This window comes from Canis lupus, chromosome 2 (assembly GCF_003254725.2).
Source record: "Canis lupus dingo isolate Sandy chromosome 2, ASM325472v2, whole genome shotgun sequence".
In the NCBI taxonomy this organism is placed as follows: Eukaryota; Metazoa; Chordata; class Mammalia; order Carnivora; family Canidae; genus Canis; species Canis lupus.
In genome coordinates this window covers 54,732,762-54,757,343 of record NC_064244.1, presented here as the reverse complement: position 1 = coordinate 54,757,343, position 24,582 = coordinate 54,732,762, and the positions used below count along the sequence as shown (strand labels likewise).

Here is a 24,582-nt window from a genome sequence, read left to right as displayed (position 1 = left end):
GCAGAGGCCTCGGTGGACAACCTCCAGGGGCCGCACTTTCTGGAAGCTTGGCCAGCTTCCCCTGCAAAGGCCAGCAAACCACAGAGCGGGAGAAGGCCAAGCCAGGCCTGCAGGGACCCTCGGAAGGCAAGGGGTGGTTCCTGCCAGTGGGATGCCAGCTGGGAGGGGAGGGGAAGAGAGGGAGGGGAGGGGAGGGGATGGAGGGGAGGGGGAGGGAGGGAAGGGAGAGGAGGGGGCCGGAGGGAGGGAGGAGAGGGAGCGGGGTGGAGAGAGGAGAGGACCTGACGGAAACCCGGTCTCCTAGACCACCCGGAGCACCTGGACCACCCAGGCCGCAGCTTGGAGCTGCGTGGCCAGCCGCTGGAAAGGCCGGGAGCCGGTGTGGATCTCCCAGAAAGCCTGTTTTAGGGGTACCGCGGACTGGGGTCTCTGAGGGCAGCTGGCAGCCCTGCCGGCGGAGTCCACACCCACGCCGCCCCCTAGCTGCTCAGCCTGTGCTCCCACTTCCCAATCCGGATCATCTGCGGGGACTGGAGGAAGAACGGGGAAGCTGCGCAGCGGACACGCGGGCATGAGTGATTAATTAAAGGGAAACCACATCCGACAAGAAAAGACTTTTCTGAAAGAAGCCGAGTCTGCGAGGAGCTCCCGACCCTACAGCTGTGGTCCAGACGGATCCACCAGCTGCCAGGCCCGCCCCACGCAGCAGAGGACACGCGCTGGGGCCTGCCGGTCTAAGCAGGGAGGACCCGTCTTGTGAAAACCCTGCTTTAAATAAAGCTCGGGGTTAAATGTTTTCTGGGTTAGGCCTGAGACTGAGGGCAGTGGCTGGGGCCATCCCTGGGCTTCCCACTGGCTGGCTGTGGCCACTGGGTCCTCCCCAGGGGCACTGGATATGGCACCCACCCCGCAGAGGTCAGCTAGGTCACTCGTGGCTCCGAGTCTATGCAGCAGAAACCCAGGTTAGCGAGCCAAGCACAGCCGGCTTCGACTCCAGACAGGACTACAAAGGAAACAGACACTTACGATCAGAAACTTTCAGACCCTAACAAAATGCACACTTGCTCACATGTTTCTCTCTCTTATTCCACTCCTATGGTTTTGGAAAAATCCGATGAAAGCAAGGTTTCTCTAACAAATAGAGAAAGAATGCTATTTGCTGAATATATATTTTCATTTTGTATTAAAATACCCTCAGCCTGTTGAGGATGAAGCACAAAATACAGTTTAACAGTGTAGGTAGGTTGATAAATCTTTGTACTCGTGGGTTTCTGATAATTTCCTTGGCTAGAGAATTAGCTGGGAAAATTCCAAATGAGGGCTAGTATTGTGTTTCTTTGCCTTATAAGGATGACCTATCCCTCTCCCCTCTCCCCTCTTCTCCCTCCTCCTGGGAGTAGAAAGTTAGGAAATTTAAAGACCTGCTTTGCCAAGTACTGAGCCGTTTCCCTGCACAGAAATGGGTAAAGCTCTCGGAGTTTGCAGACTGCCATCAAAAATTTTTTTTTTCCAGGCGAGGCCTCAGGTTTCAAGGCAATCATTGCTTATTTATTTGTTCTAGAAGTCGGTGTGTGTAATATTCTGATGACAGCAAGGGAGACGTTCCTGCTCCTTCTCTGGTGATTCTGAAATCCTCCCTCTTCTCTCTCCTTCTCTCTCTGGGCTGCTTTAACAGACAGCCCTAAAGGGAAGCCTTTGGTGGGTGGGGGTTGGGGGATATTGTCTTGTTTTTGAGATTTAATACTGCAGATACCTCATCACACTGGTGATGGTGTGTGGTTTCAAGAATATATAAAAGCTATGATATTTAATCATTCAATTCCAGGATCTTGGCCAAAAAGATGAGATTAGATGAAGAAAAGAAAAAAAAAAATGATGCTCAGGAAGAGAAAGACTTCCTTCGAATCTACCCTTCCCCGGAATCCTGACACTTTTGCTCAAGCTGCGGAGCAACCTGGTTGGGGGTGGGGGGGCTCAGAGTTCGTGAGACAGTGGGAGAAAGGAGGTGTGAAAGTGATGTCATACGCCCAGCTTTCAGGCCCCCCATGTCCTGGAGTTGCTCTCAGCTGCAGCAGTGCAGGGTCCAGAGGTTCTGGGTCCAGTGGTGTGGGCCCAGCGGTCTGGGTCCAACAGTCCGGGTCTAGCAGGTCTGGGTCCAGTGGTGCAGGCCCAGCAGTCTGGGTCCAGCAGTCCGGGTCCAGTGGTGCAGGTCCAGTGGTCCGGTGGTGCGGGTCCAGCAGTCCGGGTCCAGCAGTCCGGGTCCAGAGGTGCGGGTCCAGCGGTGCAGGTCCAGAGGTCCAGGTCCAGCGGTGCAGGTCCAGCAGTGCGGGTCAGTGGTCCGGGTCCAGCAGGTCCGGGTCCAGCGGTGCAGGTCAGTGGTCCAGGTCCAGCAGGTCCGAACCCAGCGGTCCAGGTCCAGCAGTGTGGGCCCAGCAGTGCGGGTCCAGAGGTGCAGGCCCAGCTGTGCAGGTCCAGCGGTCCAGGTCCAGCGGTACAGGTCAGTGGTCCGGGTCCAGCAGGTCCGGGCCCAGCGGTCCATGCCCAGCGGTGCGGGTCCAGCGGTCTGGGCCCAGCGGTCTGGGTCCAGCGGTGCAGGTCAGTGGTCCGGGTCCAGCAGGTCCGGACCCAGTGGTCCAGGTCCAGTGATGCGGGCCCAGCGGTGCGGGTCCAGCGGTGCGGGCCCAGCAGTCCGCGTCCAGCTGTCCGGGTCCAGCAGTGTGGGTCCAGTGGTGCGGGTTCAGCAGTCCGGGTCCAGCAGGTCCGGGCCCAGCGGTCCAGGCCCAGCAGTGTGGGTCCAGTGGTGCAGGCCCAGCGGTCTGGGTCCAGCGGTGCAGGTCAGTGGTCCGGGTCCAACAGGTCCGGACCCAGCGGTCCTGGTGCGGGTCCAGCGATGCGGGTCAGCGGTCCGGGTCCAGCAGGTGCGGGTCCAGCAGTGCGGGTTTCGGGCCGCCGCGGGGAGTGTGAGCCTGGCTGCCGCCGCCGCCTCAGGGAAGAGCACCTGGAGGAGCGCAGCCCCAGCCCAGGATGACTGGCGCCCGCCGCCCTGAGGACCGCAGGGCCGGGGGACGGCAGGGACCCGGAGCCTGCCCCCGGAGTCTGACGCTCAGTGCGCCCTGGGCTCCGGGTGGTCCTCGTGTTGCCCACATGTCCCTGCCGCCCCTGCCCCACGCCCGGCCCCGTGGACACCGGCTGCCCCCAAGGCCCGTGTGGAAGCGCTACGTGAGCAGGGGGACAGGCTGCGCGGCACAAATGTCCTCCAGGTTGGGACTTTTTTTTTTTTTTTTTTTTTTAAGAAAGTCAGTCTCATCGGCCTGAGCGGGGAGGGCCGGGTGTGAGCAGCCCCGCCAGGAGCGGGGGCCTGACCGGCTCCCGCCCCTCCTGACCCCGTGCCCCCGGGTCTCGGGAGGAGGCCGCACTGTGGGCATCGCACTGGAGCCGCACCCATGTCCCCCTCTCCCCGGGGGCGCACTTCTGAGGTGGCCTCGCGGTGGGCCTGCGGGGCTGGACAAGATCTTCCTTGGGATGGGAATCCCCCCCACATGAACTGGCCACACAACCCTTCCAGGGACCCGGAGGCCCTGGGACCCTGCTGGCAGCCGCCCGCACCCCCCAAACACCCTAAGCTCCAGTTTTAAATCAGATCTCAAGCTTAGCGGTTTAGCCGAGGAACTCAGCTTCTCCTTCTAAGAGGCAAAATCAAAATTGGGATGGAGAAGGCTAAAGTAGTCTTCAGAGAGCTGCACACACCCCATCCTTTATAGTGCTCGTGCTGCTACGGCAGTGAAAGTTTTCTTTTCTGGGATAGTGTTAGAATAAATCTCAACCAAAGCTATAATCGAGAAAAAAAGGGGAAAAAAAAGAAAAATAGGGGTATTTTTGCCACTGTCCCTATGCACCTTATGCACTTGCCTGCTGTATCGTCTGGACGTGGATGGATGCACATGTGTTTGCTGCAGTGGATGCTGTGGACTTAAGTTTGCATTCTGAAACTCAGCAGAGTCCTGCGGACTTTCCCCCAAAGGCTAATTAAAATACTATTTTCCTTTATTTAGAATCTCCAAAACAGGAGCAAACTGTTGCTTTTAGATGGAGCTACTCTACATGTGAAAAAAAAAAAAAAAGATGCGCATATGTTGTATCTACAATGGAATGTTTAAAATTCGTGTATTTCTCTAATGTAAGCTGACTTCAGGGTATAGGGAATTTCTCTTCCTGCAAGGGTCTTTAGGCGGAGTCAGTTCTTGGCTCCTAGAGGAGTGCCTGATACTGTAAAACACTAAATCTGGACAGATTTACACAGAACAGAAGCTTTACTCTCACCCCTCAAATTCCAGCTGAACAGCTTTAGGGGTTTTTCTATGTCCCAGACCTCCTGAATGTTTTTCCAGGGTGAATGGTTGAGCCTCAGCCTATGGCAGCTCACCTAAAATCATGACATTATTAGGCACAGAAATGAGATGTGTCATCAGGTGTTTGAATATGGAACAAAGACATTTTAAAGATACAGTTACTATAACCTATAAAGATATAGCTACTAGAGCTATGAAATAGTGCATATATATATGCATATATATATATGATAAAAACTTGGAAATAAGTTTTATGTGTAAGAAAGACATGTAGTCCTTTATTTGAAACTGTCTTCACACAGTTTTTTTCCTCTAAACAATATTTTTATGAAGAAAAGAAAGAAAGGATACAAGACCATTTTCCCAGACCCCATCTGAATGAAACTGGGATAGGCATGAATTTTCCTCTAACTTGAAAATAACTGACTGCTATTTACATTGGTAGAAAAACCACTCAGAAAACTGCCTTCCCCTCCACTAATGAAAATTATATTGCATTTCCCCCATATGCAACCCAGAAGTCTTTAACTGGACTGCCAGGTATATGACCATTAATAGAAAGCTGTTTGGGGAGATGGGAAGCTCCTTTGATAGATCCTGGCTGCACAATGTTATGCTTATAAAAACACAAATAGACTAGGACATAAACTGTGAGAAAAGATTCAAGTCAAATACATATGCTCATTCTGCAAAAGCAAAGAAATTTGCATGGTCAGGGTTAGGACAGAGAATAGTACTAAAAATAATGTTCCCTGTTGCCAAATCCATTCATAGCTGATAAGATAATTAAGGACTTTTTTCCATATAAATTTAGTTGCATTTATACGAAGCTTGGTGCGACTATGCCACGTATCTCCAAAGCAGCTGAGAAACCTGAAAAAGTTAAGGTGCTCCCTACATCTCCCTTCCCCTTGCTTATGGAGAATAGTGGAAATTACAATGTTCTGAGTTAAACAAATATTTAATTTGCTCCATGTCCAAGGCAAATCAGATTTTAGGCCAACATATGGGCTCCAGCTTAGGCCTGGAGACATAGCCTCAGGTTGGGCCCCGGGGGTGAATGATGGGTATGGTCGTTGTCAGAAGTTTTTGCTGGCCCAGAAAGACTCAGCGTCATCCACCTTCACAAGGAATGGAGAGAGACCGAGTTCTGCTTCATTCTAAGACCCATCACAGGTTAGAGCTCCCTAAAGTGGACCCAGAATGGTTGATGAGTATTTAGTATTTAGCTTCTCATCTGCCTGGCTGAGTTCCCTTAGGGCAGGCACGATGATTTACTGATTTGGGGTTCCCTATACTTAGCACCACACCTGGAACATGATAAGTACTCGATACAGATATGATAAATCACATATATTTTTCAGTTCCTGGTGAAGAAGCCCTTTGTTAGGGTCTTTGGGTCTTTAGGTGGCTACAGAGATCTGGACACGTGCTGTGCTCTTGTATCCACGAGCCACAGTCCAATTGATATGTAGTGTAAGTATAAGATACATGCTAGATTTTGAAGGCTTTTTATGAAAAAATATAAGATATCTCAATAGTTTGTATGTTAATTATACAGCAATATTATAAATAATGCTTTAGGTATATTGGTGTAATTAAAATAGATTTGTGGTACACTATCTTTAAGATGACTCTCAATCACCCATATGTGTAATTCCCTCCCAGAGAATGTAGGCTGGACTCACTAGGTCAGTTCTAACCAAAAAAATATGGCAGGAGTGATAGACTAGAACTTCTGAGATTAGATTACAAAATCTACAAAATGCAGCTCCGTCTTGGGTGCTCCTTCTCCCCCACATTAGCTTGCCTCCTCTCCTCTCTTTTAGAGCCCTGTCCCCAGTGAAGGACAGACTGTCATGCTGAGGATGCCATATGCGGATGCGAGGCCCCGGAGGAGAGGAGTCATGTGGAGAACAGAGGCACACCAGCCAACAGCCAGCACCAAGTGTCAGCCATGTGAGTAACACTTTTTGGAAGCGACTCTCCTGCCTCAGTCAGTGTAGACCAGCCAAGAGCTTGACTGCAAACCGAGGAGAAGCCCTGAGCCAGAAATGATCCAGCTAAACCACACATCCACAGCAACTATAAGATAATAAATGTGTGGGTCAGGCAAGGTTTGGGGGTAATTTGTTACACAGCAATAAATAGCCAATACACAATTATAAATATTAATGTCAGTTTTTTTTTTTTTACTTTTGACAATGGCTACCAGGGAGCGCCTGAGTGGCTTCATCAGTTGAGCATCTGACTTTTGATTTTGGCTCAGGTCATGATCCTCACGACCCTGAGATTGATCCCACATAAGGCTCCATGCTGGGCGTGGGGCCTGCTGAGGAGTCTCTCTCCCTCTCCATCTGCCCGCCCCCTCACCACCACCAGTGCTCGCTCTCTCTCTCTTTTTTTTTTTTTTTAAAAGCAGTGTAGGTACCATAAAGTTTTAAATGGCGTGTGTGCCTCCCATTGTGATTGTATTGGACAACACTGGTCTCTGTGGCTCAGAGTGCCACGAGCGCTCCATGCTTAATTTGGGACTCTAGGGAGTTGCACTCTAATTTATGATACAGAAAACCATGAAATATTTAGGTGTAGATCTTACAAAATGTGTTAAAATCTATAATCTTTGGCTAGAACAATTTGTGATATTTCCTTTCTAAACAACTGTGGATTGAGAGTCAAGAGTCACTTCAGTTCCATTTTCACCCCTACATCGCTGGAAACGGTACTCAGACCACTTTAATGTGCTCTCCAGCTCTAATATTTTATGATTCAACAACTGCTCACTTCAGCGTTTTCTTGCTACCAAGGAGCATTGGTGACGCTGGCGATAGCCAAGCTCAGTGCTTCTCGCTGTGTTGCTGTGTCGAACCAACATTAGCAGCTCCACTTCTCCGAAATAGTGAAGAGTGTGGCAAGTGGAGCAACAAAGGAGCGTGCTCCAGTGCGCCCCTGATGGCTCCTTCTGTCCCCTGCGCTCCTCCCCAGCCTCCCTGGAATCCTTACATCCCTGTTCTTCACCACGCCTGACTTTGACAACACCAGAAAACTGTGTTTTCATTTAGGAGTTTTGTAGCCAAGCTGGGAGTTGGGAAGAAATGAAGAACTTAGCTTTCTATTTATTTGTATTTGCAGAACCACAGAGAGCCAAGGTGATAATTAGAAAAACATTTTAGAAAACTGTATTTTTTATTGGATTTTATTTTTCCAGAACAGTGACAAGATCTTATAAATTTTCAATGGCTAAACATATCAGTTTCCATCTTTTGACCAGACGGCCACTCATCTGAGTCTCTTTTACTCCAGCTCTTTACAGATAATCATGGAATAAGAGTGTGGTACAAAATGAACACCATCTTCTGTTTTTCTTCTATATTTAATCAAGAAATTCTCTTCCTGTGCCTTTTTTTTAAAAGCTTTTATTTATTCATTTGAGAGAGACAGAGCATGAGCAACAAGAGTGGGAGAGGGAGAAGCAGGCTCCTCCCTGAGCTGGGAGTCTGATGTGAGGCTTGATCCCAGGACCCCTGGGATTGTGACCTGAGCTCAAGGCAGATGCTTAACCGACTGAGCCACCCAGGAGCCCTTCTCTTTGTGTGTCTTAAATGCATTTTATTTTGACAGCATGATTGCGGATATAATTAATACATAGCACTTCAAAGAGGGATGATTCCTCTAGTAGCATTTTGACTAAAAGTAGATAGTCTTTCAAAAGGCTCTCATTGACAGTTTCAATCACTTAAAGGTAATCCTTGATGGAGGGTGTTGAAAATATTCCAGCTTTGGCTTCATTGGTTGATTAAGTGAAGGACAAGGGACTGCTTCTCAGGCCATCATTCCATAAATATTAGTGGATAGTGGCTGCTCTGAAATTTTGTATAAGAAAGCTGAACAGGTTGATAGCATTAATTAGTATTACTTTGGCAGATGACATGTATTGTTTTATTATGTTTATTTCTATTAGGTCTTTAATTTCCAATTTTTTATAACACTACTTTCATGGATTTTAGATTTTCCTTTAGAGACTAATTTTAATCCCATGAGGGAATGGTGATGTGATGTCCCTTATATTGAGACAAGTACAAATCAGAGCTTTTTATTAAGTGATTATTTCAATTCTAGTTTTTTATTTTCAGTTTTCTAAATCTACATCATTTTTTCCTAAAAACTGTTAATGTTCATCTAAGTACACAAAATAAGAAAACCAGCCATTTCAGATGATACCAAAGCTTTTCCAAGTTTTCAAAATAACAGGATTAAAATCGTGTGTGTGCTGTTCTGTTTTCCATAGGCAATAACCCAGACATTTCTTCACAGAACTAAGCAAGTTGGCTTTCAAAATATACTGAACAGATGCTTCTGATAACTTTCTGAAACAAGTAATGAACAGCACAGTATTTTAGAGTATGCATATTTAAATGAAGATCTAAGAAGGATGGTTCTTGGTTTTTTTTCATTTTTATTCTCATTTAAAAACCAGTTTTCTGTGCTTCAGCATTCAGTATTAAGCAACATTCACCCAGCTCTTGGAGAGCTTTATTTTTTTTTTTCACATTTGCAGGCACAACATAATTTTTTTTTTTTTCATAAAGAAAGCTAGTACTTTACCAGTGAAATTCTATTACTTTCTTCAGGCAATGGTGATTTATATTATAAAAGTTTAGTACCTGGGATTTTATATCTTCAGCTCTTAGAAACCAATCAAACTGTTTGCAGGCCTTTGCCTCCTCTTCAGGCCTCCTCCTCCTCCTCCACCTCCTAGACCGTCTCAGTCCTTCCCCAGCCACCCATGATCTTGTTATTCTTCATTCTCGTGGCCCTCTCTCCGAGGCAGACCCTCCACCTTTGGTGATTGTGCAACATCACAATCCCGTTCCGTTCCCGTTCCTGAACCTTAGACTAATCGGGCCTCCAGTGAATAATCATGCTCCTTCCTCCAGCTCCCCACACCCCCACCCCACTCGGCTGGTCGGCTGGGCTGGGTTGCCTGATAGGATGCTCTCTCTTCGTCTCTTCCTTGTGGATCCCAAAGAGGACTCACAAGGAGCTTGCCAGGTAGACCTAGCTTTAGCAAAAGAAAGTGCTAGTAGAGGAAGAAGCAGTTCTTCTCGGGACTTAAATTAACGTTAAAAAGAAGGAAAAGAGTTGAGGTGTAGTTTCCAGTGTGTGCAGGACGCATCCACTTGTCTTTCTAAAGCCTCGCCTGCTGCTGCCCCAGTGTCCCCGAGGCACTCCCACATCATTTGCTATTACCAGCCATGCAAATATTTTTCTAATTCCCAGGGCAAACTCAGCCTCACAAACAGGTGCCTTTTAGTGCAATCAGGATAAAATACACATGTGGCTATTATTCTCTGGCTTTGAAAAGGTGACGAAGGGCATAAGGGACTATCAGGCCAGGCCATCCCGGGGTAATTTGCCATGAGCCTCTGTGTGGATCCAGACCCACCCTTTGTTTGAGATCCAGCACGTGATTCCTGCAGATGACAGACAAGGACAGACTTGCAACAACATTATTTCAGGAGGATAATAACCAGCCGTCATAAATTCCTTTTTAAATAGTTTATTGCAGGTTGTAAGCTATTAACAATGACTTTATTTTTACAGCCCCAAAGAAAATAGTTCCTTGTTGCTGCTAGTCTCTAAAACCACTGTAGGACATTATAGTACCCTCAGAGAAAACCTAGACTTTCACGAAATGAATCATAAATAGTTGAGTCAAGAGAACCACTGTTAAATAGGAAAAAAGAGGAAGGGAAGAGAAAAAGAAATATCCGTCTGAGATGCAAAAGAGGTGCTCTGGGAGCTCCTTCCATGCAAATAGAATTTTAACCCAATTCTCAGGGCCACCCTCCTAAGTCTTCCTTTCCTGGGTGAACAAAGAAATTGAACAAAGAAATCTCTAAAAGCTTTAACAAGAATTATGTAGAGAAGTGAAAATGAGTTAGGAAGTCGCTCTTTCTGAGTTTTGAATGAGGAGCTCCCGGTTTCTTTCTTTCGTTTCATTTTGTGTTCTGGTGGGGGTAGGCTACAGCACTTCGACTAGTTCCTTGCACTAGAGGAGAGACATTACAATTTTCATTAAAAGTCTCACGTTTTCTTAGAACTTTTACATCTTGACTTTAAGTCATGCTGCGAGAAGTGTTCACCACTGTGTGTTCCTGTAGTTTCAGAGTACGCAACAGTACCTATGCTGTCAGTGGCCATCTGAACAGAAAATAATTGTGTAGACATTTAATTAGAGGAGATAGTTTATAAGGACGTGTATATCTCTTTTTCTTTTCCTTTGAAAATATGTTGGCTTCACTTGGAAAAATATATAAGCCCTGAAGTATCTTTTTGAAAAACAATTCTTGTGAAACACACATAGAGTTAAAACCATGCAAGTCAGGTACATGTGTGACTAATCATATTTTTGATATATCTCTCTGTCTAATCATTAACTTGAAATGCCATATAAGAATTTGTAATCCACAGTAAATTATTTCATAGAAATAATTTAAGAGGGCTGCTAATGTGAAACATTCTAGTTTCCACCAGCAGTTTGCTGCCAAACGTTGTAGGAAAAAAAAAAAAAAAAAGGAATCCCAGATATAAGTTGACATAAATTATAGTGAATATAAATCTCTAATGATCAAGTGGCGGTTAGAGATTATTGCATTTAGAAGATAGGGAAAAAACATATTAAACACCAGGAAGTCTTTCCAGGGCCCATTTTACGTACTAGGAAACTGGATCTTTAAAAATCCCCTCAAAGCTTTTTAACATCTTTGTATAATGCCCGGCTCAATGTTGTACACTTCAAAATGTAACAGTTGAGTTCATTGAGCATAGAAAATAGAGGGGAAATCATATTTTAATTATCAGAGAGACGGCCTAAGCTCTATTTTTAAAATGTAAATTTTAGCTTTCAAACTAAGACCTTTCACTTTTTTCAAATGTTCTTCCCATAATATCCTTTTTGCAGAAAAAAATCAGAATAACTCCAAATGATAATTATCCAAGTAATAGTTATGAGAGGGTTTTTTTCCCTCTTTCAAATTTTTAGGTTTTCTGCAAAGCTGGAAACATTTGAGTGGAAATAATGTTCAGATTATAAAAAGCAGCAGCACATGAGTGAAATCAGCCAGAATTGGCCTGACAGGGAGTCAGAAACCAGAAACACTGACATGCAGCCCTCAAATGGCAACATTATTCAGGTAGAAATCCATAATTAGCTGAATTTTTTTTGAGTTTAAAGGATTACTATAGAGTACAGAAGGAAAATAGTAAGCCTGGTGGAGAAAATTAATTCCCTTTCTAAATCTTCATCCTTTCCGTCAAGATGTGCCTCCAAAGAAAGACAATTACGTCAAAGAAGGTTAGAGGCCTAATTCTGAACACTGCCTTTTAAGCACATTCTAGAGACCTATTAGACATCATGTAAACTGTAGACAGCAGCGTTTCTACCACCCCAATACTAAACATCTGTGCACCAGCTTCTTGAGAGCAGAAATGGAGACATATGCATTTAACATACTCCAAGAGCAGAGTCACAAGGGAAAATCTACCTTTCACCATATATGGCCATTGTGCAACTCTATCCAAGAACTCGATGCAGATATTTATGTAATATCTTCACTCCTTCTCCCCACAGGTTGGCAGAGGTTTAAGGAAATTCTTTGGGGAGGCCCCTGCAAAGTCACTCTTCTAAAATATGAATGGTGTTGATGGAAAAAGCTGAAGTGCTTTTTTGAGCATGAATCGGACTATCGCCATGTGGGTATGTCAGAGAGTTTTTTATTAATCTTTCTAAAAACATCTATGGATGTAAAATTCATCGTCATTATGCATATGAAATATTTTATTCGTGCTGGAGTTGTTTTACTTGTTTTTTTGTTTCTGGCAAGGTGAGATCTTGACCCATTCCTTTGGGGAATATCTTAGTATGCATTCAGATTCCAGTAACAGAAAAGAAGAGCCAAGGGAGAAAGTGAATACTGGGTGATATTTTATAATTCAAATTAAGTGACTTTGGGAAATTGTTGCCCATGGCTAGATTAACACCTCCCTGTTTATTAAAGAGGAGAAATACAACTAAAGGGCAGAGTTGCAATAGTGGTAAGCCAAAGGAGACAAGAGTGTTAGAATGTCACAATTTTTTCATGAGTATAGTTTGTATAATTAAATCAGTGTAAAATGTGAATGCTTGAGTACAGTGCATTTAATGAACATACAGCAGGCGTGTTCATGCAGTCACATAGGAAACTAGGATGTTTTAGTACAGACCTTTAAAGGTCCATCACAGAGACATGTCAGAAAGGCTGGATTCTAATTCTGCTCTGCTCTTTAGGAGCTTTCTGATGTGGCTAAGTCCCTCATCATAAAGAAATGGAGATAATTATACCTGCCCTTACCTCACAGTGATGAAGATCAAATAATAGAACAAATACAAGATTGCTTTGAAAACTGTCAAACACTTGGAAGCACAACATACTATTATTGCCATATTCTCCACTATCCTGCAATAATAGGATGCCATTTGCATGTCAGTGCTAATGTAGGTCTCCCACTGGGAGAAGAAAAACCAAGAGAATGCCATTGCCTGTACTCCTGCCCTCCCGAAGGAGCCCTCTGAGCATGGGGGAAGCATCATCCCCTGCTCCGGAGGGACACTCTGTGTCCAGGGTGTTCTCATGCTCACAGAGAGGGCATGGCTCTGCAAATCCTCCTCCACTTGTCCATCTCCCACAAATGTTAATAACAAAAATCCTCTCAAACTTCCCACATCAGAATATATGTTCGGATGATAGAGATGTTTCAAAAGGCCAATACTGCCTGGCCTATTCTCTCTTCATGCAACAATAGTACACTTACTGCTTCTCTACTCTGCTCACCCTTCCTGCAAAATATATTTAAAATGTGTTCAGTAAATTGTTACCTAGTAGTGATTTTAGCCTCGGGGTCCTGGGGGCAGGGGGGAAAGTCCATAAAAATGTTAATTATCTGGAGCATAGAGCTTAACATTCTGGATTCCAAGATGGTATTTAAGCCTATTTAGATTTTCTCCAAATTCTTTAAGGCTAATGCAACATTCTGAATGTATCTAGTAATCTCTAATTATTTGTGGAAATGGTAGATGTGAGAAGACCAGATTAAATCCACAGATAATCCCAAAATCTCATTTTAGCCAACAGCGTGGCTGTTTTCCCACCAAGCCCAGCACTAGAGAGAACATTAAGAAGAGCTGAGTGGAGTTCCAAGCTCCCCGTTCTTCTGCCCACCCTCCGATGGAGATGCTAATGACTCAGCCAAACGAAGAACGGAAGAGTAGCCAGGAGAAAGGAAACCGAAAAACCATGAGCTTGGGCCACCGCCAAGCTAGAAAAGCAGACACTGAGCAACTGGAAGGCACTGGAGACCTAGCATGAAGGAGCAGCCGGCAGACCCAGGCCTTGGGAGGACTGGGCTGCGGTTTCCAGAAGGACTAGGGCCGTCCTATTTGGTGCTGCCACACTCAGATCACGCTCTCTGCCCAGTGTGACCAGCGTGTGTGTTCACCCAGGGTGAACAAAGACCAAGCTTTAATCAGGAGCCGGGTTTCCTGGCTCATAGTAGGAAAGACCCGGCAGCAGACTAACCCAAGTGCTCTCTCCTCACTTGAACACAATTTGCTAACAGGATGAGGAAAGGAAGAGGAAGACCAAGACTTTGTTTTTAGGACCACTTTGTTAGTCCCCCTGGCTAACATCTCATTGGTTTCCCCCTCTTGGAGCTTTCTGGTTTTTCTAACGGTTTATTAAGGTCATGAGAGCAATGGCTCACAATCCTTTTGAACCTGGGTTTAGATTGTTTTTTAGGATTTTATGTATTTATTTGAGAAAGCATGAGCAGGTGGGGGGGGGAGGGAGATAAGCAGACTCCCCACTGAATGCAGAGCCCGAGGAGGGGCTCCATCCCAGGACCCTGAGACCACGGCCTGAGCCAAGGTCAGCCCCTCAGCGGACTGAGCCACCCAGGTGCCCCTACCACCCCCCATAGTTTTAATTAATATAAAAATTGTACATGGTCTGCAAAGATTATTTGAAATCTCAAATATCATCAGTGAAACAAATTAGCACGAGTCACTGTAGAATAGTTTTTTTTTAACAGATGAAATATCTTATGAAGCAATTTAATGTCTATGATGTATATAAAAAAAACAACCCACTATAGAAGTGCAGTTTGACTTTTCACAGCCTCATCCTCGTCCCCCTTTCCTGGGCCATTTCCATTTGTGTCGGGCTCTGTAGCCTAGAAGAACTTTTGGGGAGTTTTGGTTCAGATGCGTCCAGAATTAAATTTGGAAGCGGGAAGAAGAGAAGGGGAGATGATTTGATGAAGGGAAGAGAGCAGTTTACTGATGCGTCCTGGGGTGGAATGATGGGGATATGTGGAAGTCGTGCTGGGACATAGAAGAGCTGGCATGGAGGAGCTACGGTTGGAGAACACAGAACAAGCACTGGTTCGGTCGAGGTGATGTTAAAAGCTGGCTCCTGCATTTAAACCCTGAGCCACAGTGCTCAGGACTAGGCTCCAGCGCCTGCAGGGCCGCATCTGCAGGCCGAGCTGGGCCAGGCGGTGGGCCTGGGAAAGGGGAGCACGGCTGATGCCCTTGGGGGCCCTGCCCCCCTGCCCGCCTGCGCTCCGGGGCTCCCCGCGCCCTCCCCCAGACCCTCCCCCGACCGCCCCCCCCCCCCCCGCGCCCCGCCGGCTCCTCGCGGGCCACCCCGGGCCTCCTTTCCTGCCCCCCGCGGCTGTCGGGGGGAGCAGCAACACCCCCACCCCCACCCCGGGTCGGGGCGCCCCCTGGACCCCGGGCACCCGGGTCGCAGGGATCCGTCATGCTCGCGCTCGAGGAAGGAACAGAGGGTTCCCGCTGCCCGAGCCACCCCTGGGACCTTGGAGGCATCCAGGCCGCTCCGCTCCGCCCCCGCCCGGCTAGGAGTGCTGAGGACCGCGGGGACAGCCGGTCACCGGCCAGGAGGCCGCCCCGGACAGTAACGGGGAGCCGCGGAGGGCGGGGCAGCGGGTGTGCAGAGTGGAGGGGTGTGCAGGGTGGAGGTGGGGTGTGCAGTGTGGAGGGGGGGTGTGCAGTGTGGACAGGGGGTGTGTAGTATGGACGGGGGTGTGCAATGTGGACAGGGAGTGTGCAGTGTGGACAGGGGGTGTGCAGTGTGGACAGGAGGTGCAATGTGGACGTGGGGGTGCAGTGTGGACGTGGGGGTGTGCAGTGTGGAAGGAGTGTGTGTGCAGTGTGGACATGGGGTGTGCAGTGTGGACGTGGGGGTGTGCAGTGTGGACAGGGGGTACAGTGTGGACCTGGGGGTGCAGTGTGGATGGGGGGGTGCAGTGTGGACAGGGGGTGCAGTGTGGACCTGGGGGTGCAGTGTGGACGGGGGGGGTGCAGTGTGGACCTGGGGGTGCAGTGTGGATGGGGGGGTGTGCAGCATGGGGGGGGGCGCCTGCGGGTACCTTGCAGCCCCCGCCTTCGCAGTCCTTCCTCCCCAGCCGTGCTGCTGTGTCCCATCCAAGGTTTCTCCAGGGGACAGTAATGCGCCTAAGAATGCTGAACTTCATGCCGGGGCTTCCCTTACCACCCGGTCCTCGTCCAAGGAGTAAGACCTGAGTAACAAAGCTTAGCCGGAAGCCTGCTTTTCCTTCATACAGCCCAGCTCCGTGCTGGTTCAGCGTCCTGTGTCAGGTGAAATTATTCATGAGGCTCCGAGCAGAGTTGGTAAGTCTTACCCCTTCCTCCTAGAAATTCCAAGTGGATTTAAATCACTCCCTGGTTGCTGCAGAGGGTCTGTGTTTTATGGGACTTGTCTACTGAGCTTTGAAGTATTTGCTCACCAAATCTGCTTCTCAGCTTCCAGCTCCTGGATAAATTACCCGCCCTTCTCTCTGCTGCCACTCCCCCTGCCCCCCTTGAGTGGGAACAGTGGAGACGTTCCCCGGACGATCGCTTGGAATGAGAGCTCCGGGACACGGAGTCTGTTGCCAGGCCTGGGACACCCATGTGCTGCATGCTTGAAAGAGAGATTTCAGATGTCTAACGGATCGTGCAGGGAATTGGGGCCCTTGGACCTTATGCTGTGCACAGATTTATCCCTTTCTCACAGGATCGCTTAACTAGTGTCACCATTTAGTATCAAGCCTGGTCGGTCGCCTTGTCAGGAAAATGGCCATTAGCACACTCATACTTTACTCATACGTTAGAGAACACATTAAAATCCTCGTGTTGAAAACATCTTGGGGCTTCTGTGAGGATTGCCACTTGCCAGAGGTTAGTGTTAATTGATGTCAGGCAGGTCTGTTGCAAAGACTGTAGACTTTTATTTATTTTTTGTTTGGTTAGGGCTAGAGAGGGTAAAGAGAAAATGGGCAGCTAAGGGCCTTTCGGGAGCCAGGAGGCATTTTGCATCATCTGCCAAGCTACTTAAAAAAGCATGGTCACCCGGCCTTCTGGATGCTCCAGACGGGATGTGGCGAAGGTGTGCTTTCAGGGGTCTGCCCTTATGCTCCCTGTGCCTAACAGGCCACTAAAATCACCATTCTTCTCATTTGCACAATGTGCTCAAGAGATAATTAAAGACTTCCCAGGAGACTCAGGAGCAGCCACCGCTGGAGTTGAGATAGGTCACATTCCTACGATTCACCTCACCAGGGGCCTCAGCTGCACAGGGAGTCCTTGATTCTCCAGCTGGGCCTTCCCAGGAAAAGGACAAGGACTCTGTGACCCTCTTCTTATTTAGAATTTTACTAAAACAACATCATCGACAACAACAAAAAAGAAAAACAAACAAGAAATCAAAATACACAAAAGCATAGACATCTGGCAGGTTTACAAAGCGCAGATTTCTTACCCTAAATTAATTAAAGCCTGTCAGACTTGGCTGATGCTGGCTGGCTCTGGCTGGGCTCACGGCTTCGGATTCCTTGTCGCCCACATCACTGCTGATTCATCCGAGGAGGGAGTTCCTGCCACTCTGCTCCCTGGTCGTCTTCAGGGGCCTCCAACTTGGCTGGACTCCCACTTCGGAGCATGTCCCAGTGCAGAGTCGAGATCCCTCCCTGCGCCTTTTGGCAGCCCCGGGATTTTCCGGAGTGGCAGGCGGGAAGTTGGGGCCCTCACCTGTCACTCTCCGTTCCCAGGCAGCCAGCCCAGGCAGCAGGCCCTGCCGCACCCATCCAGACCTGCCTACTTGGTACCCACCCCTCCCCTCCCCACCTCTCCCCAGCCAGCCAGCACCGCTGAAAACCACCTGTTTTGTGTTTTGAAAGCCTGCCTGGAAGCACCCCCATCCTCCACCCTCTCAGACCTCCCACTGAGTTCCAGTTTCCTGTGCAAACTCCAGATTTAAGTCGAGTCAGTTGAAGAACAGAAGAGCCTGCTGCCTATTCAGTCCTCTCCTTCCTGGGGCAGAAATACAGGGGGGCGGGGGTAGGGGTTGCCAGTGGTCCACTGTCAGGGCAAGAGCCGTCTTGTAAAGTCCTAAGTCTGGCAGCCCCTGGGTGGGGGCGCGGGGGGATGTCCTCAGACTTGTCAAGGTCATCTCTGCAGGGCCCCACGTCACTGATTAGTCCCCTCAAATGTTCTAGAAACAATTTCACGGGCAAAAACCATGCCGGTGCCGTGCCCTGTGCTATGAAATGTCGACCAGGGGTAAACAGATGCACAGACACACATGGAGGAAACTTGAAGTTCCTGACTGGCAGTTTCCGAAAGTTCTGGTGATGCTAATTTGTTCAATGATGTTTTTAGCTTTCTGCCAGCATTTGCTACCAGCTAAGTGGGAGCAGGTGCCACGGCCTGGAGGAAAACTTTTGGAAGATAAAAAGCTTAGAAGTGACAAAGCTGTCCCCGCGTGGTAGACAGAATGGTGGCCCTCCAGGAGTTACCTCCTCATCCACAGAACCCGTGAAGGTGTAGCCTTACCCGGCAAAAGGGACTTTGCAGATGGGATTACACTGATGGTCCTGGTCCTGAGATGGGAAGATGGCCCGGGGCGGGGGAGGGGGGGGAGAGGCAGTGGGATCACAAGTGTCTTTATAAGTGAAAGGAGGAGGCGGCAGCAGCAGAGTCAGAGAGATGCTGGACTGCTGGCTTCGAAGATGGAGAAAGAGACCAAAAGAATGCAGGAAGCCTCTAGAAGATGGAGAAGGAAAGGGAATGGATCCTCCTCCAGAGCCTCCAGAAGAAATGCAACCCGCCCACATGTTGATTTTAGCCCAGCGAGCCCCAGTTCAGACTTCTGACTTCTAGAACTGTGGGACAATAAATTTGCATGATTTTAAGTCACGAAGTTTGTGGTAATTTGTTACAATGACAACAGGAAATCGGTATTCTCCCTTAACTGTTTATGGGACTTGGATTTGACGGGAGCGCTTGGGTACAATGTGAAGAATTAAAACACAACAACACCCTGTTCACTCGTTTTATTATTTATTTATTTATTTATTTATTTATTTATTTATTTATTTTTATTGGAGTTCGATTTGCCAACACATAGCATCACACCCAGTGCTCATCCCGCCAAGTGCCCCCCTCAGTGCCCGTCACCCAGTCGCCCCCACCCCCTGCCCACTTCCCCTTCCCCCACCCCTAGTTCGTTTCCCAGAGTTAGGAGTCTCTCATGTTCCGTCACCCTCACTGATATTTTCACTCATTTTCTCTCCTTTCCCTTTATTTCCTTTCACAAATTTTATATCCCCCAAATGAATGAGACCATACAATGTTTGTCCTTCTCTGATTGACTTATTCCACTCGTTTCTTGAGCCGTCGGCCGTCACTCCCTCGCCGCCGACACTAGGTCGGGTCGGTGCTTGGCCACTGATGCACCAGCGAGAACTTTCTGCAGTGGGTGCCGTGGGCGCTCAGCCACACTGAGGCTCAGGCCGGCCCAGGGCCGTCCCTGCGGGCCCCGCGCCGCCCTGCTGCCGGGACAGAAAGGGACAGAAGTCCCGGCTGGTGCCTCCGGCCGTTCGGTGCCCGTCGTCGGGAGGAGCTCGCAAGCACTGCCCTGGGTCCCGGGGCCGCCGTGCCAGGAGCCCCGTCGGTGGGCCGGCGCTGCGGTGCAGGCGGTGAGCAAGCTGCTGCCTAGGAAGCGCCCTTGGGCTGCAGACAAAGTGGGGGCTGTGCCGGGGGCGCCGCTGGGCGGGATGCCCGCGTATTCAGAAGTCCCAGGGTGCAGAGGTTGGGGCCGCTCTGTCCCCACGCCACCTGCCAGGTTGCCCTGCACGAGCTCGAGGGCAAGCAGGGCCCAGGCAGGGCCGCGGCCGCTGGGCACCTTGCCTGCTTGGTGTCGCGGTCCCCACTGCCTCCATGTCGCCTCGGGGGCTGGAGAACCCTCTGGATGCCTTGTGTTCCAGCAAGAGAGCAGCCTGCTGGCCACGGAGGCCTCACCCACCCCTGGCTTCTCCGCCTCGGGGGCAGGGGCCAAGCCGGGGCCCGGAGTCCTGCCCGGGAGCAGCCCAGAAAAAACTTGCCCTGAGTGGTTCAGTGAGCTCGGAGCTAGAAATCGTACATTTATTTTGCTCTATGACAGTATAATTAGCTTTTCCTCTTGTGAGGAATGAAAGGGCAGCGTGCTTTCTGACAGCTGTGGGAGCTGCCTTCCTGCCTGGATAAGTCTAGTATCCCCCGATATTGCCACACCTGTTTAAACAAGGAACAAACTAGGTATTTATTTGAAGTTCAAGAGGCCATGTGAGCCACGGCCTAAATATAGGCCTGGATATAATTATAAAGATACTTAATTCTTTGTTCTGAAAGACTTTTGCAGCCCGCTGTTCTCGCAGAGGCTCTGGCCGTTTCCTTAAACGTGTGTACTTCTCAGAACGAGGAAAGGCCGGGGTGGGGAGGCCTCGTGGGGGGCAGGGTGCGTGTCCTCGGAACGGGGAGAGACGACTCCCCGATCTTGTCGACCATCGGACTCTCCGGTTAGACGCGGACACAGATGCGGATCTCTGGGTGCTCCCCGGTAGAGTCTCCCCTCGGGCTTGGGACAGAGCCTGGATCTTAAAGCTCCCCGGCTGGGGTTTGGGAGCCCGGATCCCGCGGTCCCGGCGTGCTTGAATTGAAGGTCTGTGCAGGGCAGAGTGGGGGCACGCGTGTCTGGATCCCACTGGAGAAGGCTCAGGGCCCACCGCGTTTCCTGCTTTGTCCTGGAGGGGGAGCTGCTGCCGTTCTGAGGGAAGTCAGCCGGGTCCCCGCAGGCCCAGGGCAGAGGGCACTGGGTGTGGGAGGAACTGGAGCCTGGGACACTAGCCAAGAAGCAAGTGCCGAGAGGCAGATGCAAAGAGCAGAGCCTGGACGTGGGCCAGGGAGGGGCAGATTCCAGCGGGGCGGATCATGTCCCCTTGGGGCCTGGGGGAGAGGGAGGAGGAGCTCTGGGTTTGCAGTGGTAGCTCTGCAGACAGACATGGAACTTGGGGTCTGAAGTGTGACAGTGACCTGTGGCTCTAGGCGGGGAGGCTCACTGGCTGGGTGACCTCCAGTATGCCTCCTCCCCACCAGTGTCCCCATAGGGGCTCCTCTGCTGGCCTGACCCGTGCCCCTGAGCGGTGCCCACATGCCCAGGACAGGGAGCTCCCTGCTGATGCGCTCAGAGCATGAGGCCAGAAGGTGACATTTGTGAGACAAGGGATTTCAGCACCTCCAGGGCAAAATGCCTTGCAGATATTTGCAGAATGTCTTAGTGACAATTGAACATATGCAAATGAGTGATGAAAAACAAAGCCAAGAGTGAATCTGCACGATTAGGCAGAGGCAGAGGTAGACGGGCAGGCGGAGGTGGACTTTTACTTTTTGGCAATAGCGGGAAGGAACAGTGACACAAGCTCATGAGAAAGCATTAGACACTTGGAGCCAGACCCATTTCCCACGGTGGCTCGGCTCTGCCACATGAGTTTCAGAAGTGCACGGTGCCACTGTCTGGGACGGTGAAATGGCGTCTCAGGCAAGCAGTTTGCTGCTTCTGAGTGCAGTGTGCTTACTGAAGTCACCCAGAAATCATTACAAGATCTTTTCTGACCCATTTTTTAAAATGATTGAAAACATGCGGGGAATCTGATTTCCCATGTTTAGACAAAGCTCCATGTGACCCCTTTTAAAGAATAATGGCAACATAAAGACACACTTCACTCCATTCTCATTTAAGAGGACTCCTTGCAGGGACACGTGACTAGTTTTAGCCACTAAACTGTGAAATGAAAAAAAATAAAAATAAAATAAAAAAATAAAAACTGTGAAATGCCTTCTCTCACCAGATCCCAAATCTGCCGGAGCCACCACCTTAGGCCTGTTGGCTTTCACTGTAAGAAACAAATGTCTGCTGTTCATAAGCCACCAAGTTTAAGGGAATTTTGTTATAGCAGCCAACACGGACTCAGACCACGGATGTTTGCATTCTTTCTAGTTTCCACTCTTGCTTCCAAGGCTGTGGTCGATACCCCTTCAGTATCTCTTCGTGCTCGTGCGTGAGAGTTTCTGCAGGGGACCCAGCAAGAAGTGGAATTATTGGCTCACAGAGGATAGCGATTGTCGGTATGGCTTGATATTGCCAAGCGATTCTCAAAGAGGCCGGACAAGGTCATACTGAGGGCAGCAATTTTTGGAGCTTACGTTTTATGCTCATATCTTTGCCCTGGGACTTCATGTAGACAATGTCATGCATTCACCTTTAGAAATCTTCTAGACTAACTCCTCTGATCCTAGATAGCTGTGTTGTGACACTTGAAAGTCTTCCCCCCCCCCAAAAAAAGACATATTCATTGCAAAAAATTAAGACAATTCATACACGAGTGAATAACAAGGTAATAATCACTTGCTGTCCTAGCACCCAAAGAAAACCACTATTAACATTTTGATGAATATCCTTCCAAACATTTCTGGTGCAAATGGATATGTGTGCAGCGTTACAGGAATGGAATCAGGCAGGCTGGTTTGTCCTCTGCCTTTTCACTCAACAGGTTGCTTTGAACACCTTGAGATAGTTTTCCAAATCTATATAACTCCTTGATTTCCTCTGGCTTGGGGTTGCTTTGAGGTTAGAAGACGGGAGGAGAGAGAGCTAACAGTGGAGAGGGGCTTGGTCCATGCTCCATTGAATCTCCTCATCCCCACCGTCCCGGGAGGCAGGCGCCACCACCCATCCTACCAATGGGAAAATTAAGGTCAGAGCAACAGAAGCAAGGGACTCAGAATTCAGTAAGGTCTCCCCCTCGTCCCGCTGCATCTACTCCCCCGCTCACCCCTCCTCACCTCCCATCGGGCGCCCTCAGTCCTCTATGGATGCAAAGGGTGAAGGGACGTGGAGACTCAGAAGCTAGGAGGCCCACATCTCATCACAACATTTCTGAAGCCAACAGGGTGAGAATATAAAACACTTGCCTCATGGAGGTAGGCGTCTGCTTCCCCTCTTCCCACCTCGGGCAAGGTGGCAGCAGTGTATTCCTGAAGACTCTCTGAGGGGCCTTAATCTGGAAACATCTCAGAGGAGAGGGTCAAGGGCCATGCCTCAACCAGGTGGAAGCAGCTAGACCCTGAGAAAGGGCTCTATGCAATCCCAGACTGGCAGGGGTAGGAGGGCCAGGGAAGGGGAGGCAGAGCGTGGGTAGCAGGTGGTCGCCCGTCTGTAGTAGGTGCCTCTCTGAGCCACCAGGAGTGCCCAGAAGACAGATGGTGAGGAGCTGGGTCAGCGTGGCTTCACGTAGCCAAAGGAGCAGTGGCAAAGAGGAAAGCCGTCCGGGCCCGAGGACACGGCCTCCCTTCCCACCCTGCCATTGGGAAGCACCACACAAGTCCAGGTTTCTCATAGGCTCCCAGGCTTGGGGGAGGAAACACCCAAATTTTATGGATGCAAAGTTTTATTTTGGAGAAATGAAGGAATGTGCCATTCCTTGGATTTGATGTTGTGACCTAAAACGCAGGGCTGCTGACACAGGTGTGTGACATGTGCGGTGCCCCAGGGCCTCATGCCCCACCGGGGCTCCTACTAGGAGGAGCCCGGCCTGTGGTCTGCTGCGCTGCCATCACCATCTTGAACGTCTCCGTAATTGTTGGGTAAGGAGCCGCACGTTCTCATTCTGCTCTCGTGCAGATTACGTAGCTGGCCCGTGAAAATGCTTGCCTGCTGCATCCCTGCCTTCCTGCATCCCTGCATCCCTGCATCCCTGCCTCCCTGCATCTCTGCATCTCTGCATCCCTGCCTCCTGTGCGGCAGCTGTTCCCGAAGCCTTGGGGCTCTAGGAGCAGCCCTCCCTGAAGGCCGGGCGCCCAGAGGGAGTGCGAGCCGCTGTCACCCATCGCCCGCAGGCCCCACACCGCCCCTGCTGCTCCGTTTCTGTACCTGGGCTCCTCCAGCGGGGCGTTGGTTACATACATCTGTCCCTTGAAAATGGGCTGAAATGTCCACCTAACACTTATGGTTATGACATGACATGAGACCCTTGGCGGTACGTAGATGGGTGGCCAAGGTGAGAGCGGAGCGGCGGGGCTGGCAGCCGCGGGCACTTCGGTGGGCTCCGGTGTAGAAGGCTCATGAGTGCCAGGGAGCCCTGACCAGTCCCACGTGCCCCGGGGGGCCCAGGCTGCTCCCCCGAGTGGGCCTTCCTCCCCGCGGGCTCCCCTCTTGGTTTCTGGCCTGGAATGTGCACAGGTCTGCAGGAGCCATACGTCAGGCTGGAGTCTGTACGTCTGGAACTGGATCATCTGCTTCTGAGGCCGTTGGATCATAATGTTTATAATGTTTCTCAGTTGGTTCCCAGGTTCTTGGAGCTTAAATGACTGCTTTATGGAAAAAAGACACTTTTTTCCAAGGTTCCAAGATTCACCTTGTGCTGGCCGGAAGCTCACCCTGCAAGTAGCTGGGTGTCTGTGGTGCTGGACAGAGATGTCCCCCAGATGAGGACCTGGTGTGACGGGGGTGGCCAGGGCCCAGGAGACCAGGGTGCAGTGCCCCTGAGTCGCAGACCCCTCCGTGCGCCCACGGCGGCCCATGTTCTCTGTAGGCGGCACGGGACAGCTGCCTCGTTTCTTACCAGTGGCCTTAATCACCCCCCCGCACCACCCCCCCGCCGGCCCCGGTGTATCTGGCACAGGCCAAGTGCTCAGGGGACGGGAGGTCTCCACGCTCGAGTTCATTACATACTCGGGGCTTCTGGGCGCTGCTCTACGCCTCTCCCGTGGGCGACTCTGTTCAACTCTCAGCTGTCC

At 49.7% G+C, this 24,582-nt stretch overlaps 1 long non-coding RNA gene across 1 annotated transcript; it reads left to right on the top strand.

Moving 5' to 3' along the window:
• The first annotated feature begins 6,183 nt into the window (after positions 1-6,183).
• On the top strand, positions 6,184-14,856 carry LOC112660248 (uncharacterized). The gene is made up of 3 exons (XR_003136793.3): positions 6,184-6,308; positions 11,983-12,108; positions 13,516-14,856. It is a non-coding gene; the product is annotated as an uncharacterized LOC112660248 (long non-coding RNA).
• Positions 14,857-24,582: the final 9,726 nt, after the last annotated feature.